The sequence below is a fragment of the Chionomys nivalis genome, chromosome 12 (assembly GCF_950005125.1).
Source record: "Chionomys nivalis chromosome 12, mChiNiv1.1, whole genome shotgun sequence".
Classification (NCBI taxonomy): domain Eukaryota; kingdom Metazoa; phylum Chordata; class Mammalia; order Rodentia; family Cricetidae; genus Chionomys; species Chionomys nivalis.
This window is the reverse complement of record NC_080097.1, coordinates 44,074,845-44,086,883: the sequence shown is the minus strand read 5'-3', so window position 1 is coordinate 44,086,883 and position 12,039 is coordinate 44,074,845. Positions and strand designations below refer to the sequence as shown.

The following is a 12,039-nucleotide window of genomic DNA, read 5'->3' as shown; positions in this document are numbered from 1 at the left end:
TAATCTGTGTGATGAAAATCCATAAATGCCTCGAATTGGGGGGGGATTTGCCTTTAAAACCAAGGCAAGGAAAAGCCAGTATAAGAGCTTACTAAAATCTGCCTTCCTCAAGACTTCTACCCCTGCATAGCCAGTCCTCACGTAGAGGGTGGTGGTCTGGTCCTGCTCCTGCACTCTGGGGACAGGATGGAAGCAGGCATTCTCAGCCTGTAACAGGATCCCTGCTGTGAAGACCAACCTTACTTTCCAAAGTAACACCCCACATCCCCAGCCCCCAACCCCCGCATAGGGTTCCCAAGGCCACACCACCCATGTTTCTATGGTGGCTCCCAGAGCAAGACCTAGCAACTATTGGAAATCTAGAAGAGTTTTGAGCTAAGACTTTTGAAAGGATTGCTTTAGCTGAACTTGATGTTAATTCCTCAAGAGGCAGGAGCAGGCAAATCTCTGTGTGTTCAGGGCTAGCCTGATCTACATTGGGAGTTCCAGGCCATCAGTATTTCAAAAAAGAAAAGGATTTAAAAAATAGAAAAAAAAAAAAAAAAGGTTAGGCAAAGTGGCACACACTTGTAATCCCAGCACAGGGAGGCTAAGGCAAAGGAATAAAGATTTCAAGGCAGCCTGGGCTACATAGATCCTATCCCCACCACCAGAACAAGTTAAAGAACATGCAAGAGAGGCTCTACATGGCCTCGGAAGGTCTGAAATATTTACAGTGTCGTTCATAGAAAAGTTTGCTGACCATTGCCATGTGGGTTTCCTGTTATTATAACAAACTCCTGAGACAATCAGTTTGCAAAGAGAAAAGGTTTTCTTTATGTCACAGCTTCTGGGGTTTCTGTGGGGTCATTTGGCGCTGTTTGGGGCTGGTGCTGAGTTACCATCAGTTCCCACATGGGAAGTGAGCACATGTCAGTCTTAAAATACCTGCTTAGATTCATCTCACTTCCTCACATGGGGATTACTCCCAGGTTCCACTTTGCCAAATCAGGAAACCTACTCTTCCCCAAATATAAAAACAACAACAAAGCTCTTTAGGAAGCTCATGTGGTACCAAGGGAGTCTGAGTCAGAGCAATCTCTGCTCAGAGGTGGCCTGCAGCTTCACACGGCTGTTGATATCATGCAGAAGGCCACCCAGTACCTCTCTGAAGATGAGAGAGAGAGAGAGAGAGAGAGAGAGAGAGAGAGAGAGAGAGAGAGAGAGAGAGAGAGAGAGAGAGACAGCTGAAGATAAAGGTGCTTTGGGATAAGGATTCCTGTCACTCAGTAGCTGTCCAGGAAGCCAGACCTGTGCGTCTAGAATAGAAAGCAGATGACACTGAGCTAGGAAGTTGCTAGAAAACTTCGTCAAACTCTTCATCAACACCTAAGAGACCCAGCAGCAAACACACACCATAGCCTATTCCAAGCTATATTTAAAACCACTCGGATGTGTTCGCAGATTTGGGGCACTCCACAGAAAAAGGCAAACAGTCTGCACTCTCCAAGTTATCCCCAAACCTTTGGCTTCAGCTTTCTTCTATCTCAGGCATAGGCAGTGGAGAAGCTGGTGGCTTATGCAGCAAGGATCATAGGATCATAGGTCTCAGCTTGACCACCCTGAAGGTAGGTCATGCTTCATTGATACCCTTCCCAGTGGGCCATAATATAACTAGCCGTTGAGCAGACAACTCATTTTAACCCAGGCCAACATAGGATAGTGCTCCTTATGAGAAGCATGTATCAGCAAGAAACAAACAAACAAAAAACCCAAAAACCACCACCTCCACTTTTGAGTCCTGTGTGATAATGTGCAATGCATCAAAATTACCTTTACATAAATCATCCATTCATTTCAGTGCTCTGACTTCTCCAGTGGTGAGTATCCCTCTTGATCAGTTGTTCTCAACCTTCCTAACGTTGCAACCCTTTTTCAAGACAGGATTTCTCTGTGTAACAGTCCTGACTGGCCTGGAACTCGCTTGGTAGACCGGGCAGGCCTCGAATCCACTGAGATCTACCTGCCTTGCCTTCAGTGCTGGAATTAAAGGCATGCACCACCACCGAATGCTGTGGTCCTTTCTACAGTTCCTCTCGTTGTGCTGACCCCAATCATAAAATTCTTAGTAACTGTAATTTTGCTACTGTTCCGAATCATGATGTAAATATCTGGTGTGTGGATGGTCTTAGTGACTGAGTTTACACTTAGGGATTACAAACCTAAGGGAGCACCTTTAAGTGTTTTTTTTTTTTAATAGCTATACTTCGTCATTTATTAATAGAATGCAAAATAAAATTCACATTAAGAGAAGAAATCATAGTATAAAGACCTTGGAATAAGTGAGAAAGGGGTCACTTTAAATGCCTTTACAGTTTTGAACAAATAACATCATGTTTTTCCTCTTCAGTTTTTAGATAACAGAGGAAGTTTTAAATTTAATGTCCATGGCATGTTTGCATCAGTAAAATTGACAAATTCAAAGGCATACAATTAAGACTTGTAAACAGCACTTAAGTGTTTTGTTTGTTTGTTTTTTAAGGGACAGTTTTTCTTTCAGAGTAAGAATTACTATTTGGAGAAGCATGTGTATGTCTACTCTCCAGGTTAGGCAGCCTCCTGTCGCACACATGGGCATGGATGAATGTTGAAAATAGAGGCTCATCCACTGAACCAGAGCCATGTGTGCTTGTCCCACTGTGATTTAAACAGACTTCTCTCTGATGTCTGAATCTTGTTCAGATGAATAAATTCAGCCAAATAAGCTGAATCTGCACACACTTTGTTCTTGTCCTGATGAACTTACAGCAAGGAGCAACTGTAAGGGTTGCAGGCACTGTGTTCTGTAGCACAGAAATCGGACTTCACAAGGAGCGAGACGTACCAACATGCAATATTAAACCAGACTGAGGTGGCTACGTGTAGGTCTCTATGGTCTGGAGAGGGAGCTCCCTTGGTAAAGTGCTTTGTCATGCAGTCATGAGAACCTGAACTCAACCTCCAGAAACCATGTGAAAAAGCCAGACATGGTGGCACATGTTTTAACTCCAGCATGACATGCAGAGACAGGCAGATCCCTGGAGCTCGCCAGCCCCGCCTGGGAAACTAGGCCAGTAAGAGATCCTGCTTCAAACAATAAGGTGGACAGCGTCTGAGGGACAACATGGGAGGTTGATCTTCCCCCATGTGAGCACACATGTGCATACACACACGAAAATCAGGTTTCCATTTTGACATGTCTATTTACATACAGACAAGAAAAAGAAATGACTGGAGCGCTGGAGAGATGACTCGGTAGCGAAGAGCACTTGCTGCTTTGGCCAAGCATCCAAGTTCAGCTCTCATCACCCTCGCTGTATGTAACTAGTTCCAAGGAATCACAGCCTCCTCTGACCTCCATGGGCACTGCACACATGCGGTACAAATAGATACATATAGGTAAAATTCATTAATCTTTCTTTAAAAAATAACTAGTATGTATTGCCAATGAAAAGTCAAAATGGAAGAGCATTGGTATTGGAGGCCATGGTTCATCAGATCTTGGATATCTGAAGGTAATCCTTTGACCCGAGCAACAGTTACCTCAAACATGGTTAACTGTCCTCCCAGAACAACAGACCTCTTCTGCCAGACTACACAGACACTGAGAGAGCACCCAAAACCATTTCTACAAGACAGCCCGACTTTTTCCAGTATCTGTCATAGTTTTTGACAAACAGTGTAATTTCCAGCTGCCCTGTCAGCAAAGCTATCAATACAGCCACTATTTTGGAACATCTCAGAGGCCATTTTCAAGACTGAATTTGTGCCTTTCAAGTTAGAAGCCTGATTAGCACCAAATTTAAAAATATATATATATTTTTGTTCTTCACTGGGTTGATTTTATTCTCAGTCAATATCCATATTAGTAACAGCCAATGCCTTTTCAGTTCCCTGTGTGGTGCCAGCTTTCACTGTGTCCTTTCTAAGAGATGCCCAGTGGGCCCTGGCTGCCCCCTCAGGTTTGCCAGTGGAGAGTGAATTTCCACCCTACCACTTTGGGGTTCTAAGTGCTCAAGTTCACTTTCTATTGCCATGGAAAACCCTATGACCAAAAGCAACTCTGGGGCGGAAAGAAATCTGTTTCAGCTTACACCTGTACAGGTCACAGTCCATCCTTGAGGGAATTCAGGGCAGGAATCAAAGCAGAAACCTTGGAGGACTGTTCCTTACTACCCTGCTCTCTGGCTCGTGCTCAGCTGGCATTCATATACAGCTCAGAACTACCTGCCCAGAGGTGGTACCACCCACAGTGGGTTGAGCCTTTCCACACTGAGCGTCAACCAAAACAGTCTCTCAACGACATGGCCACAGGCCAGTCTAATTAAGGCAGTTATTCCATAGAATTGTCACCCTCTTCCCAGGTGACAAGAAAAACCAACAGGGCACTATTACTAGAGAATTTTTAATATTACTGTTGCTAACAGGGATGCAAAATACTACTGAGCTGGTTGGGTTTGGGTTATGAGCCCAGCCTTTAAAGGTGGAGCCATCTCTCCAGCCCACTGGATGATTTTAAATGTCAACTTGCTATGACCTAGAATCACCAAGAGAGTATCAATTGTGGAATTGCCTACATCAGGTTGGCATGGCTGTAGGATATTGTCTTGTTAGCTGATGAAGTGAAATCCAGCCCACAGTGGGCAGCACCATTCCCTAGGTTTGGATATAGAACAATATAAAAGAGGAGCAAGCTAGCTGAGAACAGAAGCACAGAGGTGGTATGGGGTGCATTAGTTTCTCTCTGCTCTTGGCTGTCAGTGTGATGTGTCTAGCTGCTTAAGTGCCTGCCTTGACTTGCTCTCAGTGGTTGACCTGTGACCCAGAATCGCAAGCCAAATCAACTCTTTCCCTCCCCAGGGTTGCTTTATGTCGGGGTATTTTATCATAGCGACCGAAGTGAAATTAGAATGAATCACTTGCTCTGAGTTTGCTGTGAGCTAAACATGAGCAGCCATGACCTGGAAGCATGGATTCGGGTTACTCTGGATGATACCTTATGTTGTGGAAATGATCATATAACCTTTTATAGTTAGAGAACAAAAGTCACAAGTCAGTGTATTTGCCACTTATGTTGGTGGCAACTTCAGATACGCAGGTTACAGCAGGGTGGGAAAAGCTCTCCTGAAAGATTCAAATGTTATTGATAATCTTGGGGTTCTTAAGAGGAAAACCAGTTCCACAATTTTGAACCAAAGTTGAAGCAAATTTTAATTAAATACCAGGTTCATGGACTCTGGCCAGGTCCCCTCCCCCCAGGTTCCCAGGAAATGGCCTCAAGTTACCCACTCTTTGCAGGGACTTGAAAAGGCAATCCCCACAGTTCATTGTATTTCCCATCAGGTCCCAATCAGGGACAAGCATACATCCTGACGTATTTTTTCCAATATTCTCCCTACCCCACATGTGATCAAGCACGTCCTGTGCAAATGGGTCAAACAAACTTGTTTAGGGGAGTGAGGGCACGTACACATTCACGCATGCACGCATGCACATGCGTGTGCCTGTTATTTCCCAGGAACTACAGCCCCCAGCATTCCAGGAAGTTACCGTGCCCTTGGGCCAGTGGGGCTTACAGGTTAACTTTGGCTCTTCCAGTTGTCTTAACTGTAGGGTTGGTGAAGGTTAATGGTGCATTTTCAAAGATTTACCCAGCAGTTGCAAAGATGTGGAGGTTGGTAGTAAGAGGCTAGCAAGAAGACTAGGGAACTAGAGAGTACAAGATAATTCTGCCTCTGAATCTGCAACAGAGAGCTGTAGTCAGTTGGTCCGTCTGACGGATCTTCGCCACACATGTTGCTTCCTCAGAGAACTGCAGTTCCAACTACCAACTGCCAGAAAAGATCAAATTAGAAGCTAAACCTCTTTCAGCCGTTCTTAGAATTATATAAACAGATTTTCTTGAAGGCGGAGGGTGGGCCTGAGCCATACTTAAAATAGATGTAGAGACAGATGGTTGGTTGATTGCAGCTACAGATAAAAAGGCCTAAGGCGTTTGTCTGAAAGGATGTAAGGGAAAAGCGAAGGGAATAGGAGTCGGGAGAACAGCCTAAAGCAGGGTGCCCAAGCCTTTGCTGGGAAGAATAACACAGAGCGTGAAAACAGACAACCTGTTTTGAGACCAAGCACTAAACACAGGAGTTGGTGCTTAAAGGTAAATAACAGAAATAAGCTGGGTGGTGAGGGCATGTGCCTTCCATCGCTGCCTTGGAGAGGCAGGTGGGTCTCTGTGAGTTCAAGGCCAGTCTCGTCTACAGTGCAAGTTCCAGGACAGCCAAGGCTACACAGAGAAACCCTGTCCAGAAAGCAAACAGACAAAAAGATAAATACCCAGAAATGTCTGTGTGGGTAAAGATGTGTCTATTATTCATTTGGGTAGAAGGGAGGTGCCAGATCCAAAAGCTTTAACATCGCTAACAAATCACAGCACAAAGCCTTGGGTTTTTGCTTGGTTTTAGTATTCATTCTTCCATTTGTCCTATGACTTTCGATTATACTTTGCTTGTTTTTATTGCTTCATCATTTGCTTTGTTCTTCTAGATCCTGAAATGCTAGGAGTTTGCATGGAGGGTGGGGAGTTGTGGCTCACTCTGGCCAAGGAGTCCAGAAGTTCCTGCCCGACCTGTCAGCAAATCCTCTTTCAGAAATGTCATCAAAAGACAAAAGGCTGCCCTGCTAATCCCCAAGCACAACTTGGAAGAGGCAGGCAATTTGGAAACACAATACCACAGAGAGTCTCCACCAGCTTACCATGTCTGGGGTCTGATGGCCTCAACCTTCTGCCTCCCCTTCACAACAGAAGAATTTGCTGACACACTTTCATTCATCCGCGGGTTCCTCTTTCTATGAAAAGAGCCATTAGGAGAAGTTTAGGCCTGCTGCAGGGCCACTCTGGTCTTTGATCTTCACACACCCCCCCCCATCCTGTCTGCAGGGGGATCACACTGGGCTCCACACTTCCACGGCCACTTGAACACTTCCATCAACAGCTTGGGTCTGTAACTTGTCAGAGACTGAAACAAACAACAACAAATCGGGCCTTAGGGGTTTTTACCCTCAGAAAAGTTCAGAGAGCTCTGTACTGAGTACAGTGTTGATAGGTTTCAAAGGCACACTCTTTGTTTAAACAATAAACTCAGCCAAATGGAGGGTGAAGGAGAAGGCTTCCTTCCTGTCCAGCCACTCAGCTGATAAATGTCCTAGGCATCATGTTGTTTTGTTGGGAGCTGGGAATTCAAGTGACCCTGACTGACAGGAAAAGGACACATTGATGTGTGATGAAGTTCCTGAAAGACAAAAGATATAACTTTGGAGTTCTTAGCAAAGGGCTGGTGTTTATTGAATTATGACTTTTGGATTACATTGATGTGAGTGTACACTCGGAAGGTACAGACAACTCGGGTGAGTTGCTTCTTTCTACCATGTAGGTCTCAGGGATGGAACTCGAGTCTTCGAGCTTGGTGCCTTTTCCCTCTGAGCCATATCACTGGCCCTTACTGTATTATTTAAAAAAAAAAAAAATCCCAACTCACTCAGGTTTACCATTGCTGTGTGAATTCTACTTTTTATCCTTGTTGCCCTAGATAGTTCTGAAAAGATTACCCGCCCTGTTTTTACTTTGCTTTTCTTGCCCAGGCCTTGAACTCCAGGAACCAGCCTGGGCATTTTCTTTTCTTAAAGAGTTTATATTCTCTCACGATAAACTTTATTACCCAGATTTTAGAACCAAAAAAGATTCCAACTCTTAAACATTTAGTGAACTCTACTCAGCTTTGTGGAATCTTTTTATTCTGGTTATGGTAGAATAGAATTTTCTAACCCCCCTGGCCAGCCATTTTTCTACTCTGACTTGAATATGTCCCCAAAGTTCATACACTGAAAACCTAACCCCAACTAAAATGCTAAAACACAATTCTTGGTATTCTACATGATTGACGTCTCAGATAAATGAAATTCTAGGAAAGAATGAACTCAGAACTTTTGGTCCCTAAAATATTTATGTTTTTATAATTTGTTCATACTTTCCCCCAAATAATAACCCAGCATAGTTGTAGGGTGGGGTCGGGGGTCTTGGTTTTGATTTGGTGTTCATTGTTGAGGATGGACCCCTGGAAGGCCAGACAAGCATTCTGCCACAACACCACAGCCCTCCCCTAACACAGCACACAACACCCAAGTGGTGTGCTACAACCAAGGTTGCTTTGCAGCAGAACTGGCTTTGGCTTTGTGACTGTGGTCTTTAGGAATTCTGCACAAATTCAACGCCAGCTCTTAGCTGTTTGCTGTCACTTTAACAGTGGATTCTAGGGACACTTTGCCTAAGGAACACTTTCTAACCCTCTTGTTGCTAAGATTTTGAAAAGAAAACCCTTACACTGCCTCCCCCCTCCACCCCCGTCATACTGGACTGTCTCGTACATGTGCCCATCCCTTGTGCCATGGTACAAGAGCATACACATACCCCATCCACGTATACACGTATAATAATAAGGGAAAAATGTGAAGATGAGGTTGTTCTAGCAAAAGCAGGAACAGCCTTGGTGGTCAATGAGTGTTGTTTATATAGTCTTCTTCCACTAGGTGGCGCTACAAAATATCTTCTGACCCCAGGTGCTTGTACTCTGATCATGGTATTTCTTTTTTTCTTTTCTTTCTTCTTCGTCTTTTTTGTTGTTGTTATCAGATGGTCTTTTATTTTTTCTTGTTGCTTCGTAACTAGCTGGGCATTCCACTACATCACTGATGTCATCAATGATGCCATGAGGGTGGCGACATTGCAGCCCACAGACTGTGCAGTACCCAGGATCTCTTTAATAATTCCAGAAAGCTCTCTAGCTAAAGACCTATGTCGTATCTGACATTCATTGCTGACAATCTCATCAAAAGTGATATTTCCACTGTGTTTAATGTTCCTCTGCTTCTTCCTGTCTCTTGGTGGCTCCTTGTGGGCTTTGATGATCAGGGCAGAGGCAGTGGGCACCACCTCAATCAGCCTGCTTTTCTGGATGGTCAGTTTCACTGTAATCCTCAGGCCTTTCCCATCACCGGTTGCCTTGGCAATGTCATCACCAACTTTTTTCAGAGACAGACCCAGGGACCCGATCTTGGGGGCGGGCGGATGTGGTGCTGACCTCACCTCAGGTACACCTCAGGTACACGACCTGACCTCGGAGTCGAACTTGGGCTGCATGGTGGAGGTGGGTGTCAGATGAACCCGGATTCAGGACGGTAGAAGAAAGTTGCACCGTTGCTGAAAGCTGAAAAACTATGGTATTTCTTTCACACAAAGATTCATACTCATTTCTCTCTCCTCCCCGCCTTTCCTTGTCTCTTGTCTCTCTCCTCATCCTAAATTCATCATGTAATCAAATCTAATAAATCTCCTTTGTTGCTAACATTCATGCAAACACACACACACACACACACACACACACACAGCATAGTTCCTCTAGAAAACCCTGCCTAATCACACCTGCAGTTGCCTGTCTTCTAACATGGCAAACTTGCAAAAGCTAGTTCAGATCATGTGACTGGTCTGGAAAAAAAAAAAAACTCTTAATGAATTCTGTGATGATGCTTGAAGCTGCCATGAAAATGGCCTGTAAACTGGGCTGTGGTGGCGCACACCTTTAATCCCGGCACTCGGGAGGCAGAGACAGGAGGATCTATGAGTTCGAGGCCAGCTTGATCTACAGAGTGAGCTTCAGGACAGGTTCCAAAGCTACAGAGAAACGCTGTCTAAAAAGAAAAAGAAAGAAAGAAAGAAAGAAAGAAAGAAAGAAAGAAAGAAAGAAAGAAAGAAAGAAAGAAAGAAAGAAAGAAAAGAAAAGAAAAGAAAGGGAAAGGAAAGAAAGGGAAAGGAAAGAAAGGAAAAGAAAGAAAGGAAAAGAAAAGAAAGAGAAAATGGCCTGTAAGGCCCTATACATACCAACTCTCCATAGGTTCTTGAGAGGTAATATTTTAGATATATTGAGTCAAATAAAAATATATATCTATCAGGGTGATTGAATAAAGATAAAAAAATTAAACTACGTTAGTTGATTAAGTTTTCCCATCACATTGACAAACCAAAACCTAGTACCTTTCAGTTCAGCAGATGTACGGTAAAAGTGCTATCCAATCTCACATTTGCTGTTGCTCCACATGTGACTTAAGTCGGGGTTTGAGACAATAACCACATGACTGTAATAAAAATGAAAAGACTCGTACCTTTAGGTAGGTCATGCTTCTTCCAGAACTTCCCTAAAAGAGTTAAAACAAGCCAGGAGTGGTGGGCACACCCCACCTTAGTGAGCTCCAGCCAGCCAAGAGCTACATGGTGAGACCTTGGCAGGGAGAGGGAGGAAGTGGGGGAGGGAGGGAGGGGAAGGAGAGAGGGAGAGGGGGAGGGAAGGAGGGGGGAGGGAGAGAGAGAGAGAGAGAGAGAGAGAGAGAGAGTGTTCATTGCAGGGGAGATAGCTGGTGTTTCTGAGCATGCACGAGGCAGCCAGACACAGACTTGCATTCTTCCCCACACGCTGCTCTCTATCTCGAAGCAAGCTTACGAAGCAACAGTTACTGTCCTCTGTGTCAGGTAAGGAGCTGAAATTTAGGCAAAGCACATGATTAGTGATGAAAGAGTTTCCACTTAAACCCCATCAACGTCCCCATGGCACGCGATCTCGGGGACTGCACAGAACTACCTGGGAATAGTCAAAGAGGATGATTGTGTTCACCCCTATAGGCAGCCTGAACACACCCTTGAGATGTCTGCCCTGGGAAACACTGCAGTGATTTGAGAGAGTTACTCCAAAAGCGTGAGCTCCAGAAACCACCCCTGAGGTGATTCCAGGCAGATGAGCAGGCTGCAGGTAATCCAAACATCATTAGACAATGTTCATATGTTTTATTTTTTGCATGTGTGTGTGATGTGTGTGAAGGTGTGTGTGTTTGTTCATGTGTGTCTGTATGTGTGTATGCTTGTGGGTGTACATACACTTGTGTGTGTAGAGGCCAAAGGCTGACACTGGGTGTCTTTCTCAATTACTCCCCACTTTATTTAGTGAGGCAGGGACTCGCTGAACCCAGAACTCATCGGTTCCCTGTCTCCCCTCCCAAGTGTTGAAAGGACGAATGGATTTCCATGCTGGCCTGGCATTTATGACTTTTCTGTGGGTTCTAGGGATCTGAACACTGGGCCTCACATTTACACAGCAAGTGCATTACCCACTAAGTCATCTCCCTAGCCTGCCTTAAACTTCCTTATGTTTGTATTATATGTTATATTATATATTATATGTTGCTCTGTTTATATTATATAATATATCAGATAATGGAATTGTATTTCTGTGATTTGAGTATTCAACATTCCCCACGTACTCATGCAGTGTGTGCTTGGTCGCCAGCTGGCAGGGTTTAGGGAAGTGATTGCACCCTGAGAGCTCTGACCTGATCAATGGATCAAAAATCCACTGATAGATTATTTAATATGATGGCATCGTGAGGAGGGGATGAAAAGTAGGAGATGAGGTCTAGTTGAAGTAAGTAGTTCCCTGGTGTGGGCTGTTTTGAAGGTGTTCTTTCTCTCCCCCTCTCCCTCTCTCTCTCCCTCCCTGCCTCCATCCATCCATCCATCCCTCCTCTCTCCTTCCCCCACCCCTGTCCTCTCTCTGTCTACCCAGAGATTAGCAGACTGCTGTTCCACATATCCCAGCCCTGTGATTTGAAGTCTTACCATAGCCATGGAGCCAGCCAACCATGATCGAAATCTCTAAAACCTTGAGCCAAAATAAACAATTCCTTCCTTTAAGATGTTCTTTCCAGCGCTTGGGTTACAATTTCGGAAAGCTACCTAACTCAGCCTTCATCCTTTTGGGTTATATTTCTTACAAGTGTCTTCTCCCATTTTATAGCTCCATCCTCTGTAAGCTGTGCTGGGATGAATGGTTCTTAATTTTAATGCAGTAAAATGTACCATTATTCTTTTATAGTTGTTGCTTTTGGACTTGGTTTAAGCAGGCAAGAATTACTGACTGTCCCAAG

At 44.3% G+C, this 12,039-nt stretch overlaps 1 pseudogene; it reads right to left on the bottom strand.

Moving 5' to 3' along the window:
* Positions 1-6,957: 6,957 nt before the first annotated feature.
* Positions 6,958-10,242, bottom strand: LOC130885242 (60S ribosomal protein L12-like; annotated as a pseudogene).
* Between the last annotated feature and the right edge of the window lie 1,797 nt (positions 10,243-12,039).